At 35.4% G+C, this 19,711-nt stretch overlaps 1 long non-coding RNA gene across 1 annotated transcript in view; it reads left to right on the plus strand.

The window, feature by feature from the left end:
* The window catches only part of LOC129532967 (uncharacterized), a 165,305-nt gene that overhangs the window by 116,999 nt on the left and 28,595 nt on the right, over positions 1–19,711 (plus strand). Inside the window, exon 2 of the long non-coding RNA XR_008678950.2 lies at positions 8,554–8,604. This is a non-coding gene — a long non-coding RNA (uncharacterized lncRNA). The remainder of the gene's footprint in view (positions 1–8,553; positions 8,605–19,711) is intronic.

Here is a 19,711-nt window from a genome sequence, read left to right on the forward strand (position 1 = left end):
CATAGGCTCAAAATAAAGGGATGAAAAATAGTCTGTCAAGCAAATGGAAAACAGATAAAAATATTGGTTTCAAACCTAGTTCCTGACTAAACAGATGTAAAATGAACAAAGATAAAAAAGACAAAAAAAGAGCATTATATACTGGTAAAGATTTCAATTCAACCAGAAGAGCTATCTTAAATATATATGCACCCAACACAGGAACACCCAGATTCATAAAGCAAGTTCTTAGAGACCTTCAAAGAGACTTCAGACTCCCACACAGTAATAGTGGAAGACTTTAACACCCCCACTGGCAATATTAGACAGATCACTGAGACAGAAAATTAACAAAGATATTTAGGACCTGAACTCAGCACTGGATTAAATGAACCAGATAGTTATCTACAGAACTATCCACCCAAAACAACAGAATATATATTCTTCTCATTGCTGCACGGCATATACTCTAAAATTGATCACATAATCTGAAGTAAAACACTCCTCAGCAAAGGCAAGGGAACTGAAATAATAACAATCTCTCAAACCACAGCACAATAAAATTAGAAACCAAAACAAGAAATTCACTCAAAACCATACAATTACATGAAAATGTAATAAAGTCCTCTCAAATGACTTTTGGGTAAATAATGAAATTAAGGCAAATATCAAGAAGTTCTTTGATGCTAATGAGAAAAAAGATACAACATACCAGAAACTCCAGGACAACCTAAGGCAGTGTTAAGAGGGAAAAAAAAACCCAGGACCAGATGGATTCACAGCTGAATTCTAGAAAATCTACAAAGAAGAGGTGGTACAATTCCTGGTGATAGTAGGTTCCAAGATAACTGACTAGCCATATGCAGAAGATTAAAACTGGACCCCTTCTTTACATCATATACCAAAATCAACTCAAGATAGATTAAAGACTTAAACGTTAAACCCAAAATTATAAAAAAAAATCCTTGAAGACAACCTAAGCAAAACCTTTCAGGACATAGGCATGGGCAATGATTTTATTATGAAATTGTCAAAAGCAATTGCAACAAAAGCAAAAATTGACATATGGGATCTAATTAAACTAAAGCGTCTCTACAAAGCAAAAGAAACTATCAACAGGCTAAACAGACAACCTACAGAATGGGAGAAAATTTTTGCAAACTATGCATCTGACAAAGGTCTAATATCCAGCAGATATTAAAAAAAAAAAGAAACCCAAACAACCCCATTAAAAAGTGGGCAAGGAACATGAACAGACACTTTTTGAAAGAAGACACTCATGCAGCCACGAATCACATAAAAAAAGCTTAATGTCATTGATTATTAGAGAAATGTAATCAAAACCACAATGAGATACCATCTCACACCAGATGGTTATTATTAAAAAGTTAAAAAATAACAGATGCTGGTGAGGTTGTGGAGTATGTGGAGTAAAAGGAATGGTTGTACACTGTTGGTGGGTGGGAAAATTAGTTTGACTATTGTGGAAGATAGCATTGGGATTTTTCAAAGACCTAAAGACAGAAATGCCATTTGACCCAGCAATCCCATTACTGGATATATACCCAAAGGAATATACACCATTATATTATAAAGACACATGCATGCATATGTTCATTGCAGCACTATTCACAATAGCAAAGTCATGGAATCAACCTAAATGCTCGTCAATGACAGACCGAATACAGAAAATGTGGTACATATACATGATGGAATACTATGCAGCCATAAAAACGAATGAGATCATATTCTTTGCAGGGACATGGATGAAGTTGGAGGCCATTATTCTTAGCAAACTGACACAGGAACAGAAAACCGCATACCACATGTTCTCACTTATAAGTGGGAGTTAAATTATGAGAACACATGGACCTATACAGGGGAACAACACACCTATATTCTATAGGTCAAGAATTTTAATGAAGATACAATAAGATAATATGTGTGATGTAATCTGCAATATATGCTCAATACAGATGGCTGTTTTCATGTGCATTTCTATCTCCATAAAATATTAGGAGTGATATTTTGTTTATAAGTAAACATGGAATTGACTCTTGAATCTTCAATCTGACTCATTCATGGGATATTGTTGAATATTTCTTAGTTTTTATAATTTCTATAGGATCAAAAGAAAGATGACTGCAAAAATGATTTCCCCATCTATAATTTATTTCAGTCATTAAAAACCCATAAATTATAAATATTATGAAGAATAAGTTATGTAGCTTTTTATTAACCATGTGATTGCACTTAACCAGCTTATATGCTTCTAAAAACGTGCATGTGAGCTCCTATCTGTATTCAAATACCTCAAAAATGGCAAGATAGAAATATGGCCCTTTATAAAATATTTTTTAAAAGAACTGTGGTAATGCATATTAAAGTAAAAATGCATAGGTACATAAACCAAAAGTTATCTGAGACAAGTCTCTACCAAGTTAGAAGTTTATTTTGCTGAGGTTAAGGACATGCCCATGTCACAGCCTCAAGAGGTCCTGATGACATGTGTCCCAGTTGTTCATGCTACAGCTTGTTTTTACATTTTAGGGAAACATAAGACATCAATCAATATATGTAAGATGTACATTGGTTTGGTCTGGAAAGGTAAGACAATTTAAAACGGTGGCTTCCAGGTTGCCGGTGGATTCAAAGATATTCTGACTGGCAATTGGTTGAAAGAGTTTATCTAAAGACCTGGAATCTATAGAATGAAATGTCTGGATTAAGACAAGAGGTTGTGAAGAACAAGATTCTTACTATGCTGATGAATCCTTCATGTATGAGGCTTCAGATAGAATAGATTGTAAATGTTTCTTATCAGACCTAAAAACATGCCAGATTCTTATGTTAATTCTCTCCTGGATCAGGGAAAAGACCTGCAGAAAAGTGATTCTCTGCAGAATGTAGATTTTCCCCACAAAGACAGCTTTGCAGGGCAATTTCAAAACATGTCGAAGATATATATTTTGGGGTAAAATACTTCAATTTCTTTCAGGGCTTGCTATCTGTCATATGATGCTGTGATAGTCAGTCTGGAATTTAGTGTTTCATTGCTAAAAAAAAAAAAAGTCTTAAAATCTCCGTTGTAATGTTGATGCTGGTCAGTTGTGCCTGAATTCCAGAGGGAGGAGGGGTTAATGAGGCATGTTCGACCCCACTTCCCATCATGGTGTGAACGAGCTTTTCAGGTTAATGTTGGAATGCCCTTGGCTGAGACAAGGGGTCTTTTCAATAGTTGTGGGGCTTAGAATTCTATTTTTAGTTTACATCTATTTAGTGTTTTCCATGGGTCCCTAGTTTGTCATCCCATAAGTCATTTGGTCTTTCCAAAGTAATCCCATTTGTAACTCAGAGCCTTTAATATCTGAAACTAATGAGAGTCATAACAGATGAATCCTTCATATGGGAAATATAGTGAAATCCAGAATAAAACAGAAAATATGCCAAAAAGTTATTGGGCCAACGAAATCTCAATTAAAATAATGTTCTTTGGTAAATTAAAACTTGTTTATTGAAGGGCATGGTAAAAATGGGGCATGAGATTAGCCCTCTGCAGTCACAAAATTGACAAACTAATTGGGAAAATGCAAAGCAGGTAGTCTTCTCTTTCCAGACATAATGCATGTAGGTTAAATGTGTGGAAATCAAGTAAGCGGCTTAGAGGTTATTTTTGTTTATCTTTATTCTTTGAAACAGAGTCTTGCCCTGTTGCCCAGGCTGCAGTGCAGTAGCGCCATCTCAGCTCACTGCAAGCTCCGCCTCCTGGGTTCACGCCATTCCCCTACCTCAGCCTCCCAAGTAGCTGGGACTACACGTGCGTGCCATCACGCCCGGCTAATTTTTTGTATTTTTAGTAGAGACGGGGTTTCACCATGTTATCCAGGAGGGTCTCGATCTCCTGACTTCACGATCCGCCCGCCTCGGCCTCCCAAAGTGCTGGGATTACAGGCGTGAGCCACTGCACCCGGCTCTGCTTAGAGGTTATAAAGGGCAAGCACAGAAAGAGAATATTTTAAATTCTAATTATACCTACCTATAGAGCATTAGAGTAGGTTAATTTCAACTCCAGTCCAAGTTCTGGTCCCAGAACAATTTCAATCCAAATGTCAAGGGCTGCCTCCATCCTTGTGAGAACATCTTATAAATTCAATATATTGGGGGTTTTTTAAGTTGCACATCAATAAAACACAAAATACGTATAGGTAGCAGAGTCAGCATAGACACTAATCATGTGAATGATTAACATCTTAAGGTTTTCTAATTTACATACAGCCATTCACAGAAAGAGTATGAACAGCAATACCGCTAAGGAAACTAATCACAGAAAAGGAGGTCCTCATTACAGTAAATAAAGATCCTGAGTTTTCTTAGTCCGTGACACTTCCTTCCATTGCAGGGTACATACTGTTCCCTTTTCTAAGGCTTCATAGCTTGAAAAAGCATCCATACCAACCAGGTGACCAAAGAACCCAACTAGAGATTAAGATACTGCAATTTTGACCTGAAGTCAGGAGTTCGAGACCAGCCTGGCCAACGTGGTGAAACCCCGTCTCTACTAACAATACAAAAATTAGCAGGTGAGGTAGCATGCACCTGTAATCACAGCTACTTGGGAGACTGAGGCATGAGAATCACTTGAACTGGGAGATAGAGGTTGCAGTGAGCCAAGATTGTACTACTGCACTCCAGCCTGGGTGATAGAGTGACATTCTGTCTCAAAAAAAAAAAAAAGAGATACTGCAGTCTTGAACCTCTATCAAAAAGATGTCTGTGTGTTTTCATGCGTGTATGTGTTTGTGTGTGTTGTGTACATATTAAGAGGAAGGGTTAACTTAAATTGTAACATGATCCACAAGGTATACAATCTTAGGTATGTAACCATAGCTAGGAAAAATACATATATGTAAGAGTGTTTATAAATAATAAATTTTAATTAGCTAAAAATCTTTGTTTACCTTATTATAGGAAAAATATACCAATATTAGTATTTCAAATATTAGTTGTTCTAATTTACCTGTAAGTATCTGTATTGAAAACAAAATAATAGACAGGGAAATTCAGTAGAACTTGAAAAGCACAAATACCAGTCATCAATGTAGTGAATCATTGAAATCTATCCTTGACTAGTGTGAAATATGTACGAAGAGATATTGGTGTTCTTAGTTTACAAAAACAAATTCATATCCATTTCTGACTGATGTGTGGTAATATAATTTATAATAATTAATAATACAGCTAGATGTGTTCCTCTTTAAAAATTTAGTTAAAATGTGCAAGCCTACCAATGCTACAGAGTGCATTAGCTTTTACTGCCAGACAATACATCACAAGAAAATAAGTCAACCGACTGACTTTTCAGTGCAGACAACAAAAAGCTTTTATAAACACATTAATGACGGAAATTGTGTTTTTCACTCAGTATGTACTGAAGCATAATGAAGTTAGGTCTCCAAACCAAAATATATTTTCTCTCAGGGAAAAACAATCATTTAAACAGCCATGGATTTGTTACCTAGTGCCTTGACACTTCAGGATGAGCTCCTTCAAAGCATGCTGATCTTACTTATCTGAAAATAAATAAGGCACACAGAAAAAAAAGTCTCCTGATAAATATTTGCATTATCAAGTGCTGCAGTGTTTTTGGGTGCTCAGTTTGTGCTTACAGATCAAAATATTTATAAATACAAATCTTAAAATATTCATAAATTTGTTTTAATGGTGTTTACTTAGAAATCAACAGTGTTCATGACATATATTATAGACTACGTTACTCCTTCCAGATATAAATTGTAGCATTTGCTATGGTTTTAGCACACAATATTTTGAAAATTTCGTAACAATTTGATGTTCTAAAATAATCAATATCTATATATTCAAGATTGTTATTGTAATATTTTCTTATTTCTTGCAATGGAACATAAAAATGAAACAACATAGACTGAGTTAAAATGCATTATTTATTTTACAGAAGTAGAAATTAATTTGCACTTCACTTAAACAAAAGTATCCTTAATATTTATTCAGTGAGAACAAATATACAGCATTCTGAAATCATATAACTTGTGAACATAAAGTCTAAATGATCACAAATCAAAAACAGAGTGTAGATGCCAAAAAAGATAGGAAAAATTGACTTGAAAATATAATTACTCAAATTATAATATGCTGGCATTATTTTTCTTCTTACAAATAATTAACACTTTGCCAAAAATTCTCAAAGGCTCATTAGACCCTTAAAGTATCATTTTACTAGTGAGCAAGGCAGAAGATATGATACATTATAATTTTCCTTATAACTTCCATTAATTTACTTTATAAAAATTTGGATTTTTTAAAGAAACTAACAAATTGTAGACTTAACTATAAATTTTGAGGGTGCAAATAAGATGTGAGAAATGAGATATTTAAATGGTGTAAAATATCCCTGGACAGAATTTCTTGTTACTTAGGCTCCATTCCTTTCTCTAGGGAAACCTACATGGTTAGCTATAACCAAATCAATACGTGAAAAAAATTAGGCTAAATTTTTTTTAGACAAAATTGGAATCGATACCCAATGCCTGCTAAAGTAATTTTATGGCACTTGGGACATCTGTTAATTTAATATTAGATTCATTGAGGCTATTGTTTTAACTGTGTCTGGATCACTTCAAAATAATTCTGAATAAATTATTGTATAAGGTAAGGAAGTTAGCATCTTAATCAGAAACGTACAGTGCAAGACTCTTAAAGCAGTTTTTGAAAGACGCAATCACATGTCTTCATCCAGGTTGGATAGGCAAAATTGTAGATTTTACAAACTAAATTTGTGCCTAGGGATTTACTCAATGACATAAGGGATGTTAGAAACAATTGTCTGTTGACGAAGTGAGTTGTCTTTAAGTTATGAGATTTCCTAGAAAGTTTCAGTTTACAAATAAGAGAATTCAGCAAGCCCTGTGAAAGCCTTCGCTGTGGTATTCTTAGTTCTTGAGTTTCTTTTGGTTGGGTGTGTCAGAATTTCACTCTCATGAAAGTTTTTTTAGAGTGCTTGAGGACAGAGAACAGGGACCTCCCTGAGCTTACATCAGAAGGTGAAAGAGTGATTTTTGTTCTTGATTGCTAATTAATGCTTGTTGTTTTGACAGAATTTAGTCTAAGTATTATCAGTGCAGTATGTCACCTCCTAGCAAAATATGCAAAAGGAGAAATATAGCCTTTACCTATTTCTAATTCTGGGGCATACTGACTTTCTTCACAAGAACTGGCAATTCTAAGCCTTGTTTAAAGCAGTTTTCAACAGGTCCCAAAGCAGCACCAATGTATAAGTTTTGTATATAATGAAGCTCATATGACTTAAAAAAAAAAAACATAAACAGAATATGTATGACACCGGAAAAGTGAGGATGCATTTTCCCTCATGTATGAAAGGTAATATTGGATCATTGAATGAGTGGCTGAGCTAGATTAGAGAGTACAAATTTATGCTTAATCGAGTTTAGAAATTCATAGGCATTAAGAGGAAGCAGGAAACTTTAGTAGGTGGAGCTATGAACCTATCGTTCCATATTTCAGCAAAAGCAGCTTCCCATACAGTGGAATCCCATCACAAACTGTGTTTAACTTATTTAAAGTTATATTTTAGTCAGTGCGCACATATCCAGAGTGAGATGGAAAATATTAAAAGGTTGTTTTTCTAAGTATTCATGTACTAATTTTTCCTGTGGGCATTTTATAGTACTGAGTATGATTTTACAATTTGAAGAAATACATTTTCACATGGCCTCTGTATTCATGCCAACCCATTAATGCACAATGGAAGAAATAACAAACTATCCAGTTATGTAGAACAATTGATTATGTTGTTTATTAAGAAATGTATTGATCTGAAAAGCAGATCTATTAATGGATTTTTAGGATAATTTTGATTATTGTATCAGACCAAACTTGAAGCCATACCCAATCCTAAGATTAATACATATTCAATTTCTCTTGTCAAATACAAAACAAGCTCTAGGCTTAGGTAAGGATAAATTATACACAAAAGAATAGAAGCAATGGGTGGGGAAGGAACTATCATAATAGAGAAAATGCAATGAAGATGAGATCTGCAATATTCCCAGTGTAAAGGCAGAAAAAAAGATTTTGTTTTGAAAAGGAGTAAAAAAGACTGGAAAAAAGACACATTTGGAGAAGTAGGATAAATAGTGATAGATGGGATAGGTGATCAGAGAATAATTTTCCCTGAAATCAGCCTGTTTTTGGAGAAGTCAGTAAGGTACTATAGTATGTTGGGTCAGATAAGAATGAATCAAAACTAAGAGTTCTGTTTGAGGAGATATACTTAATAAATGTCGGTTAGCAAGCATTTTGCTACAATTGATCAATGAAGGCAAAATAGTTCAGTTCTTCATGTACCACGTAAACAATAAGAATTTGGAGGTCTGTGTCTGGATTTGTCATAGGTAACCAGGGGAGCATTCATGGGTCTTACCTAAGTCATAAAGAAATTGGGGGGTGTATTTGTATTAAGCCTTGTTTTTTAACACAAAAGCTTAGGGGAAAATTGTATTACCCTTCACTGTTTTTCAGGCAGCAGCTACTCCAGGCACAAATGAAGCCCATGCATGGTCCACTGCAGTGGTGAGTCGTTGGAAGTATATATTGACTTTTTGGGCTTTTTATTATGCTTTTTCAGATCTGGTGGAAGAGTTAAGTTACAAGGCAACCTAAAGTTTCAATTAGGATCTGAAAAGTCATGTTTTAGTTTTTGTCATCAAGTCAAGAGGGAGAAAGAAAAATTATATATGTTTGTTTGGAGGGTGGTAGTCAGATATTGAGAGAAACTAGAAGAATTGAAGTTTGAGTAAGAATAGACAATGTGTGCAAGATGACAAGATGCAGTTTAATTTACACTTAAGTTATAAAACTGTTTTCTTTTTTCCCCCACCTATTCATCAGTTAACTGGAAAATTGCAAGAGGGGCAAAATATCTCAAAGACAATGAACAGGGCCACGATTTCATAATCTGCTAGAGTATGCTATAGTTTTCCATTAAAACACAAAATTCCTCCCTGTAGTCTCCCACTATTTTGATCAAAGGTAGTACCAAAGAAAGATTATTCTTTCTCACAGAATAAGTCTGATCTTATTATATTTGGCCTTATTGTTTAAATAAGTAGAATAATAATATTAATTTAACATATGGACCTTTTACATTTTACTTTGTTGGAAGTTTTCATGGATAAGCTCAGAAAAAAAACCTTTTTTCTCAATGGCTTAAAATAATCATAAAATCTCTAACTAAGCCTCCCAAAATGTTACTTGCTTACTTATCTATAATGCTGGAAGGCATGTAAGTTCAGGTGCTAGGTCATTTTTTCCAAGAAGGCTTGGTAAGTGTTGACTCCAGAAAGCCATTCTGGGTTTCTTAAAGTGTCTAGTCATATCTGAATCAAGTATCATTCGCAAATAAGAGATTCCATTCAAAGCCTTGGTTGCATAACTAAGGTTTCCAATTATGTTCAGTTAACAAGAAAACTAGATTCTGGGCCGGGCGCGGTGGCTCACGCCTGTAATCCCAGCACTTTGGGAGGCCGAGGCGGGCGGATCACGAGGTCAGGAGATCGAGACCATCCTGGCTAACATGGTGAAACCCCGTCTCTACTAAAAATACAAAAAATTAGCCGGGTGTGGTGGCGGGCGCCTGTAGTCCCAGCTACTCGGGAGGCTGAGGCAGGAGAATGGCGTGAACCTGGGAGGCGGAGCTTGCAGTGAGCTGAGATTGCGCCACTGCACTCCAACCTGGGCGACAGAGCCAGACTCCGTCTCAAAAAAAAAAAAAAAAAAAAAAAAAAAGGAAAACTAGATTCTTTCCCAACATATTCAAATAATTATATTGCCATGTAAATAAGAATATAAGAGATTCTAAATTGTGGAAGAAGCAGGCAGAGGGAGAACATAAATGTTTCACTTCATTTACGAAAGCATAGTAGACTAAATTATTATGTGTTGCAGATGGCTCAAGAGAAAAGACAGACTCCTTATATCCAAAAAAATGAACATGAAAGCATCAGTAGTATTTCAAACAAAATTCATAATTATCTCTCATTTGTTTATTCAATTGACTCTTTTTCCACTCCATCTTGGGCTATCAGTCTAATGAATCCACCAGCTTTTCAACTAGAACTCTGAAAATCCTGACTCCATTTAGTTGTAGAGTCTCAAAGTTACTTAAGCATTGCCATCAAGAAGCCTGGGCCTGAGTGTACCTGGCATGCTCTTTACCTGGATCCCTGAGATGGCATTTTTTTTTAAATTTTATTTTGAAGAGGCATCACAATGGCCTATTATTGGTTGTCGGCACATTCAGGAAAGGATTAGAGTAAAACAAATCAAAACAAAAACTATCTCTATATTACTAAAGAATTCAAAGAGCTAAATAACTTATTACAAAATAAGGCAATAGACAAAAACATTTGTTTGCTTCTGTGATGTGCAACATTTTAAAACGTAACAGAGATTATGACTGAAACATTGTACTACAGGGGTCTAATATCAGGCAGAGCAGCATTAAGATTCTGATAAATAAAAACACATAATGGGCAATAAGGACATTGTCAAATCTCTAGGAACTTTATACAATTTCTGAAATACTTATAATACCAATATTTTACCTGTACAAATTTTACCTAGAAAAGGTTAAGCATCTCTTCTGATATGACAAAGCTTCCCGTGCATCTCATAATATATTAAATAAATCTAATTATTTTTAACACTTCTTGTTTTGCAAAGTGAAAGAAAAAATGATTTGTGGTTTTGCAGGGCTCCTGTAGGAAATCTCAAAGACAGTTTTAAGTGCAAAGAATATCATTTGAAATTCTATTTCGGAAAGGTAAAATGTCAAAAGTTGTGAAATGGGATTGCCAAAGTGACAATAACAAATTTTAAAAATAAATAAGAGGTAACACAATTGAAAATATAAATACTTATTTTTAAAATTGCAAATACTTTGTTCTCTTAAATAATCAAGGACATGATAAAGTCAACATAAAGCACAAGAAATTAGTTTGATAAGACACAGAATCTTTGCCTTCCAGGAAGATTACTCAGAAGGTAAAGAAAAACCTACTTCATACTAAATTTTGTTTTAAATTTTTTATAAACAAACCTATCAAACCTCAGCCATCTTTGACCATGGCAAATGAAATTCTCTTTCTGCAAATCATCTACCACTTTCCATATCCACTCAGGTATTGTTCTATACATTCCTCTTTTTCATTCCAGAGTTAACAGTTATTTAGCTGGAAAAATTACACTTTTTCCTTATCAAAGACACATCCTGCATAACTTATGTACTTAATTTAATGTAAGTCTAAGCCCTTAAGTTGCTAAAACCTCTTGGAAACTATCTCTAAGCTGACATACTGTAAGCAAAATCAAGCTTGGCTGCTGCCACTTGTAAAGCCAATAAACAAGGAGGAAGTACACTGGAAGGCAAGTGACCTCATTGCGGAGCTAGCAGTGAGGAGATGGCAAAGGCTACTATCTTAAAGAAACTGTCTTATACTTGAGGCTGAAGAGGGGCTTACAAAGGGAACTTGGAATGGGAGGCATGTAGGAATGGTGCTGGGTGCCAGTCTCTATGTTGCCGTGGCTATTTTGAGTCATGATTAAGACTCAAACCCGGAACACAGGCTAGTATCATCTCAACAATGGCCGGGTTACCTGGAATTTTGCAGCTGGGTCTCCATGCTTAGTCTGTCTCAAAATTAGCCCCTGGAACTTCTAAGCAAGCACATAGTTAAGAGTGTATGGTATAAATTTAACAAGCATGTAGTTAGATAATGTGCATGACGTGAGGGAGTGTATGGTGGGAAAGGGAAAGACGTGGAGTTTCAAAGTACACTTCAAGTCTGTATTTTAAGACTAAGAAGGAAAAAAGGTTTCTGCAGTTTGCTTCAAGGTTATATCTTGAAAGTAGGGTGGAAGGAGAAATAAGATAGAAGAAAAAATTAAATGCGTTTTGAAGCTAAAATGCTTGGTTACGATAGTATAATATATAATTACTATTGAAATAAAATGTCAAAATAAGTTTACTTTTATTACCTTCTGAAATTTTCAGAATACTTTTATAAGTATTTGATTATGTCTAAACAAATCATAATAAAACTCTTTGAGGCATTGTATAATTGAATTTGTTAATGCCATCTGAAGGCAGAAAAATACTAAATATGTATATATATGTACACACATAAAGAGCTTATAGCTTCAATTCTAAAAATTTGTATTTCTGTCTTTATGATGTTTCAGTCATAAACACAGAAATACATAATCACTGGTTTATGTAAAAAACTGACTCTTGTCCTTTCACCATCTTTATATTTTTTACCAGCAATGTTTTTCGGAAGCATGTGACAAATTGACTTTACCTGCTCTCCCCAATTGGCCATGATGTATAATCTTATGGAATACATGAATTAAATTTCAGACAAGGGACTGAAGAGAGACCAGCTGGCCATCTGCGTGTCTCCAAAGCCCACCTAAGTGAATAAAACATCTAGACTCTTTCCAACTGGCTTTATCAGCCTCTGGTGGTTGCTTTTGGGATTATCTAATCCCCCAAGAGACCCTCACAGGGAAGAGGACTTAAACCCAAATGATTATAGGGAATTGAGGAAGTAGAGTAGGTAGAGAAAGACCTGGCAAAGGTGGATAGAGTGGTGGAGGAGGTAGAAGTAGGTGTTGAAAAGGGCCAGATCAATGGACTCAGAGGGACTCGTGGAAAGGTGGCAGATGGAGTAAAGGAGGAAGAAGCAGCTAGAGGGCTGGGGCTGTTAGATGAGCCAGTTCAAGGAGATCCCAAGTTTACCAAAGGGGCTATTTTAGTCCTAATTTGTCTTTTGTAAATAATTCACCATTTCTGAAGACATTTAACTGAATTAGTGCTGTAAAGCAAATATAGTCAAAGCAAAAGCATATTATAGCAAAGCATATAGTCAGTGGGAAAAGGTGCCTGAAAGAGAATTACTGAAGGGATTAACAGATAGTTAAACCAAAGGGATGGGGAAACTTTAAAGCTGGGGAAGAATCCCACTTGGTTAATTTCCTCACAGGATTCCCAGATCCAAGAGCCAAGGAACCCCTCTGAAAATCGTGGGGTCAAAGGAGAGATTCCCCTGCATGCCCCCAGGTGTGAGAAGCCAGAGAAAATCAGAAGAGGCCTCATGTAAGGGACAAAGAGAATAACCAGTTTGCTTGAAAAAATTAAAGTAATTCCTTTGTAACAGAAAAGATGCCTGTAGCATTGCTTTCAGAGTTGATCTCATTAAAAGATCCTCAAATAGTCTAGCAGGAAAGGAGTTCAAAGGTCTGACAGGGCACCATAATCAGTATGGGGGGGTGGGGTCCAGTGGTGAGCCCCAATCTTAATCTGAGTCTCAGCACCAAAAACTATAGGATAAAAGTCACACTCTAGACCTTAACAGGGCTTGTTACAAAACATGGAAAAAAGACTCTTGCAACAGAGAAAAAAAAAACCTATTGTAAGTAATAGGGAGAATGTTCTGACTGAGAGATTTGCCAGCCTTGAAAAGGTTAGACAAAAAGGAGCTTTTGTTTTGTAAAGAAGAATAATAAGGCCAGGAAACCAGATTGGGGAAGTGGTACAAACAAGGGTGGAAAAATTAGATGGGAGGTCAGTGAAGATAATACACTGAGACAGCCTATTTTGGGAAAAGGTATTAAAGATGTGTTGTGTGTGGGTTCAGGCTGTATTGGATCAAAATGCAGGGGCATGAGGGAAGAAGAGAATTTAAACCAAAGTTTAGTTGATCAGTGGGGCCAAACCGTTCAGTTCAATTCTTCACTCATTATTTTAAAAATGGGAATTTGGAGTGTGTGTGTACGTGTGTGTGTGTGTGTGTGTGTGTGTGTCTGGCTTTGTCATAGGTAAACAAAATGGGCATCCATGAGTCTTGCCTAAGTAATATGGAAAAGAGAGTTTCTTTACCATCTGTAAACCTTGACCAAGAACACAAAAAAGGTGGGAGAGTTTTATTAACCTTCATTATTTTCTAGGATCACAAGTCTTAGTAAAGTTCAACATTGTCACCCTCAATCCTATCACCACAGATGCTGTTGCTACTGAGCCACCTGCATTGGTTTTCTTTTTTCTGTCAAGCAGTGAACCTTACATGTCTATTAGAACAAGAGAGATAAAATGGGCACTTAAGCTATTAAAGAATGTCCTGGCTTTACCAAGAGACAGGTACATCTTAAGGAAATTCCTTTCCTTTAAATCATACTACTTGCAATCCAATTTACTGAGGTTAAATTCAAGAAAAACAATTTCCTCATTAATATGTCCTGCCTTATGCCATATGGATTATGGACTTAACAGGCATTTGAGGGAAGGTGGGTGGTATAACTTGGAGATGAAATCAATAGCATGGACACAGACTAGAGAGCATAAACAGATGGTTTGCATATTTAAATTTGCTATGGAAGTACCACAGTTCCTGCCAACAAAGTCAGGTCACATTCCAGAATATCAGCTAACAATCAAGAGAAAAGGCTAAATCTGAGAAGGTAAGACAGAGTCACACCTAATTTTGTTATAGAGCATGGCAGATACAGGATCAATACATTTTAATATAATGAGATGCTAAGTGCTTACCATTTGCAAGAAATTCTTAGGCCATTGGAAGGTGAAGTTAAAGTCCAGATTTTTAAACTGAGGATGAAACCATACATAAAAATGTAATTTAAGGATATAGGCAAGCATTTCAGTTAAGGTCAAACTTGTACACAAAAAAGTAGATGGGAGCCAAGTAACTGACATGAGGAGTGTGATGGGGGTTGAAGATTTGGAATAGATTGAAACACAGCTACAGAGGGCAAAGAATGATTATGGTCAAGACAATTGTTTGTGTTCTCTTTTTCATTGTTAATAATGATTTTACTACTCTCTAGAGAGAGCAAAGGTTTTTAGTGAATCTTAATTATAGAGAAGTCAGAACAGTCTGGGGGGATATTGGGAGATACCAAACTTTCATTATTGCAAATTATTTAAATCTTTGCTTTTTAATCTTTCAGACACTTAATCTTATATTTTCAAGTAAAAGAAAGTTGCATGATGATTTATCATACAATATCAAGAATTTTTTTAGTGTAATAAGTGTTAACCAAAAGGATTTTGGTTTGATTTGCTTGTCTCTTCTTAATAAGAAGTGTATGACTCCATTTTTTTCCCATGAGAAAAAGGTCTGTCACCTGAACAATATGAAAGTTCCATTCTCCATAGTAATGCTGTAAAGTTTAAAATGTAAGGACAATCCTTGATTACATTTCTAAATATGCCATATCTTATTGGTCTCTTTCTCTCTCTGTCTCTCTAATCCCAGCAATAAAATTTACAAGGTAAATTTAACATACATTTAGCAAGCATCTCTACCTGTCATGCATTGTTAAGCACAGTTAAATAAAGATAAGATGAGAGAAAAAGGACATGATCTTGCACTTTATCGTGTAGCATTGTGTTCTTTCTACTTGACTTTCTCAAAGTATATACCCTCCTCACAACCAAAAAATGTCCATCTATCAGAAAACGTTTTTCTATTTTTATTATGGCAAAGTATTTGTATTTAAAAATAATGCTACTGGACCACACTTTGTAATGTTTTGCAAAAAATGTAATTTAATATATTACTTTTAAAAGGGCAAGTGATGGCCAGAATAAGTTAGGGAGAGAGTAGTAAAAGCCTAATGCATCCTCATCTATTCTGTGCCTGAGGAAAAACAAGTCCAGTTCCCATTCCCGCATTTTCTGGCAGTTGATATAAGTAGTCATGGCACTGCTTGTCTACCACCTGCTGGGGAACAGGAGGAATCAAAGGAAGGGGCTGGGTTATAGGATTCCAAAGCACACCCAGGAGACTATGGGACTACTGTTGTCATGTGCAGGAGGCACTACTCTATTGGAGACATGGGGCCTTAAGCAGAAGGTTATTTAAATCCCAAAGCATAAACAAAATTGTTGGAAATAGAAAAGCCCAAGAAGCCGAAAGGCTGAGTTAACCTGCCTACTGGAGTGCGGAATGTGGACACTTTTTGCAAAAGCAGTGAGGTCTGGGCTTTGTGTCAATGTGATAAATTTTACTTCCCTTTAAATATCTTTATCAAAACCTTCCCCCAGATAAATTGTAAATCAATTGACCAAGGTAATTTACTTATTCTCAGCTGGATGTTTGCGTCTTATAATTTTGCTTCCAGAAAAGGACACAGCCTGCCTGTGGTTTCCTAACCATTTGGCAGGCAGGAGAAAAACATCAGGTCAGTGGCCAATAACGCAGTTGCAACAGTAAATATGGGGCAGCACTTTAGAGGAGGCAGGAAAAAAGATGAGGAGCTTTGCCCTCCCTGTGGGGAAAAAAACGTTGCTGGATTGGCAGGACTTTCTCTGAGGATTAACAGAATTTGCTCCGGTGACAAGCAGGTCACAGTAATTATTCTCACCTCTTTGTAGCTTTTCAATTGCCATTACCCTCCTGTGGCAGCTTATGGAGAATAGTTGGTGTAAAAATTAAGGGCACTGATTATTATAATTAGATAAACATAGGGATAACAATTTTATTCAATTAAGGGTTTTGGCAAAGTGACCTAAACTAAGCCACAAAGATAATCAACCCACAACACCATATTACACAAATGTCTGAATTTGCATTCAGAAAGATGGAATGTAGTCATTTTGGTCAAATCAGAATTCTCCAGAGGCAAAGTAAGAATCAGTGCCCATGAAAGTAAGTACAGCAAGAGGTGATGATAATTTCAAATGGCAAGCAAAGGGATCTGAAACTTTGTATTCTTAATTTCCATCTTCTTAAGTCTGATATCACTTTCCTTAAAAAAGGCAATTTAGTTAGAAGACACTGACATATCCCTAGAATTTGGCATTTTTCCTGGATTCAAAAAGGCTCATAAAACATTTTTTTAATGAATGGATGAATTATGTAATAGGAGAATAAATGAATGTATAAGTGTATATAAGCAATAAGTAATTGAAGTCTTAAGGGTTCTCTTGAAAATCTTGTAGTATCAGTAAGGGATTCCATCAAATTAAGCCTAGAAATCTCATTAGTAGGTGTTGTTTTTCTAATGATTTACTTTGAGTGAAAAAATGAAACATTAACACATAGTCACTACATGAAACATATGACTGCATTGCCCTTTTATCTAAATTGAAGAAAATGCTCTAAGGAAGAGATAAACAATTTTTTTCAATTCTGCGCATCTATGTAAGCCTTCTTCCTATTCTTAGTTCTCTTTATTCCCACTTGCTCACTTTCTAGCTTAGTCTACTTACTTTTCCTCTTCTGTCATTTTTCTCCTCTCCCTCTTCATATTCCATCTCTCTCCATTTCATTCAGAGCTTTATCAAAAGATCTCCATAGCCAAGAAGATATATCATTTTACTCACTTACCCTTCAAATAACCATGACATCTAAACTACTTGTTATGCTGTCTGTTTGGCCTGACATCTCTTCCTGCTATGCTTCTTTTTTTCTCCTTGGTCATGCCTTCTCATGTTAGAGAGCATGACAAAATTATTTTATCTAACCAGTGTTCCCCAGTACCAGAAGAGTGAATTGATCATTCCCTTCATTTAAACTTTTGCCGTGTAACGAACATGTCTATTCTACCACATATCACCTATCACTGATATTTCTTTCTGTGCTGCTTTCAGATTGTAACTTCAGGAGATTAATGGTCATAGCACATCGCTGTTAGTATCCATAGTTCCTGGCACATTGTAGGTGCTCAATATTTGAAAACATGAATGAAAACAGAAGGGAATGCAGAAAGTACAGAGTTGGCGGACATACATATTTTACAGTCATATTTGCTTACCCAAAAATATAAAGGCATCACTGTTTTTATAACATTAAATTAATTAAAATTAGAAGTTGAATGCATTTTTCAAACTCTAATTAAATATGAGTAATTTTCTAAAATTCAAGTGAGACTAAAATACAAACATGGCATCTTTTCATGTCATACTTTCTTCTAACTTGCTCAACTTATAAATAAATGAACACACACACACATATATATATATATATACATATATATGGCATTGAAATCTACATATGAAAAGCTACATAGAAACTGAAATAACACTTTCATTCTATTAAGTAAATATGTGTCTGTAATGTCATTGGTTAAGTTGAATTCTGAATGGAATTTATATCAGTGCTTAGCATTATGCTTTTTCTCCTATTCATTTCATCCTTTCTTATATTTTCTGGAGCCATTTTATTCACTGCCAGTGCATCTGATTGGACTGCAAAACATGAAATGTGTGGCTTCAAAACACAGCTGGAGCCAATGTCATTCTTTAGCCAGCTGGCATGAGCCATCATTGTAGAAAGCAGCTGACTTCTGTTTTGATAGAGTAAGCATTCCAATGTGTGCTGCTTGTAATTCACTCACCATCCAACAAACAAATTAGTTTAGAAAAGAAATATATCAGCCATTGAGAGGAATGAGATTGATTGATAAAAGGGTCTATCACTCCCTCCTACTTATGGTACACAGTGTACTTCCGAGGCTTTTAGCAAAGTAGTTTGTACCAATTGCAGTGTTTTCATCCCCACAGCAAGAACCAGTGTGAAAAAACACTTGAAATTTTTCATGGCTCAAGGACAAAAAGAACAGAGAACAACTTGGACAATCTACTTCATCTATGTACCTATGCAGACCTATTTGTCTATCTATCACCTATTTATCTGTTCTGTCCATCTATCCACAACTCCACCTGCCAGTTTATCTAACTGTCATCCACCTCTCCAACTACAGGACTATCTGTTATATTTCCCTCTATCTCATTATCCCCTGTTTACCTATCTATCTATCTATTCATTCATTCATTCACCTATTATCTATCTATCTATCTATCTATCTATCTACCTATATCTAGTCTTTTTCTCTCTCTCTTTCTCCCTCTATTGTATTCCCTTGTAATAATAAGGATAGTTGTTCATTCAGTTATTGCTTAAATTTCTCCAGGAATAAAAGACTTATCATTTGACCTTATAGCCAATTATCTAATTGTCCAGCTCTAGCACTTACAGAGTTAACTGCATTTCTATGATCTTTATTCATTAGTTATGGCTTTGCTCTCAATAGCAGTACAAAATAATATTATGCACCTTGCACTGAAGATATCTCCCGATTTTTGAAGAGAGCTCGTTATTTTTTTCCAAGCCTTTTATCACTAGCCTAAATAAACTTGCTCTTTTCAGGATATATTTTTCTAATGATGAACTGCAATGTTCCTCTCTTGCACACCTGCCAGGTGTATCATTGCTTTTTTAATTTAAATTACTGTGCCAGATTTAGAAACAAAAGGATCTTAAATCTATTACTTATGCTGTACTCATTTCCTACATATTAACACTAATATCATATGATTTAAAAACTTGAAAATAGCCCTTTTCATGTCATATCATTTGTTTATTACTCCTTAATAAATAGTTACAAACTTAGAAGCTTAAAAAAGAACACATTCCTTGTAGATTCTGGATATTAGCCCTTTGTTTGATGGATAGATAACAAAATTTTTTCCCATTCTGTAGGTTGCATGTTCACTCTGATGATAGTTTCTTTTGCTGTGCAAAAGCTCTTTAGTTTAATTAGATATCATTTGTCAATTTTGGCTTCTGTTGCCATTGCTTTTGGTGTTTTCATCATG

This window comes from Gorilla gorilla, chromosome 3 (assembly GCF_029281585.2).
Source record: "Gorilla gorilla gorilla isolate KB3781 chromosome 3, NHGRI_mGorGor1-v2.1_pri, whole genome shotgun sequence".
Classification (NCBI taxonomy): domain Eukaryota; kingdom Metazoa; phylum Chordata; class Mammalia; order Primates; family Hominidae; genus Gorilla; species Gorilla gorilla.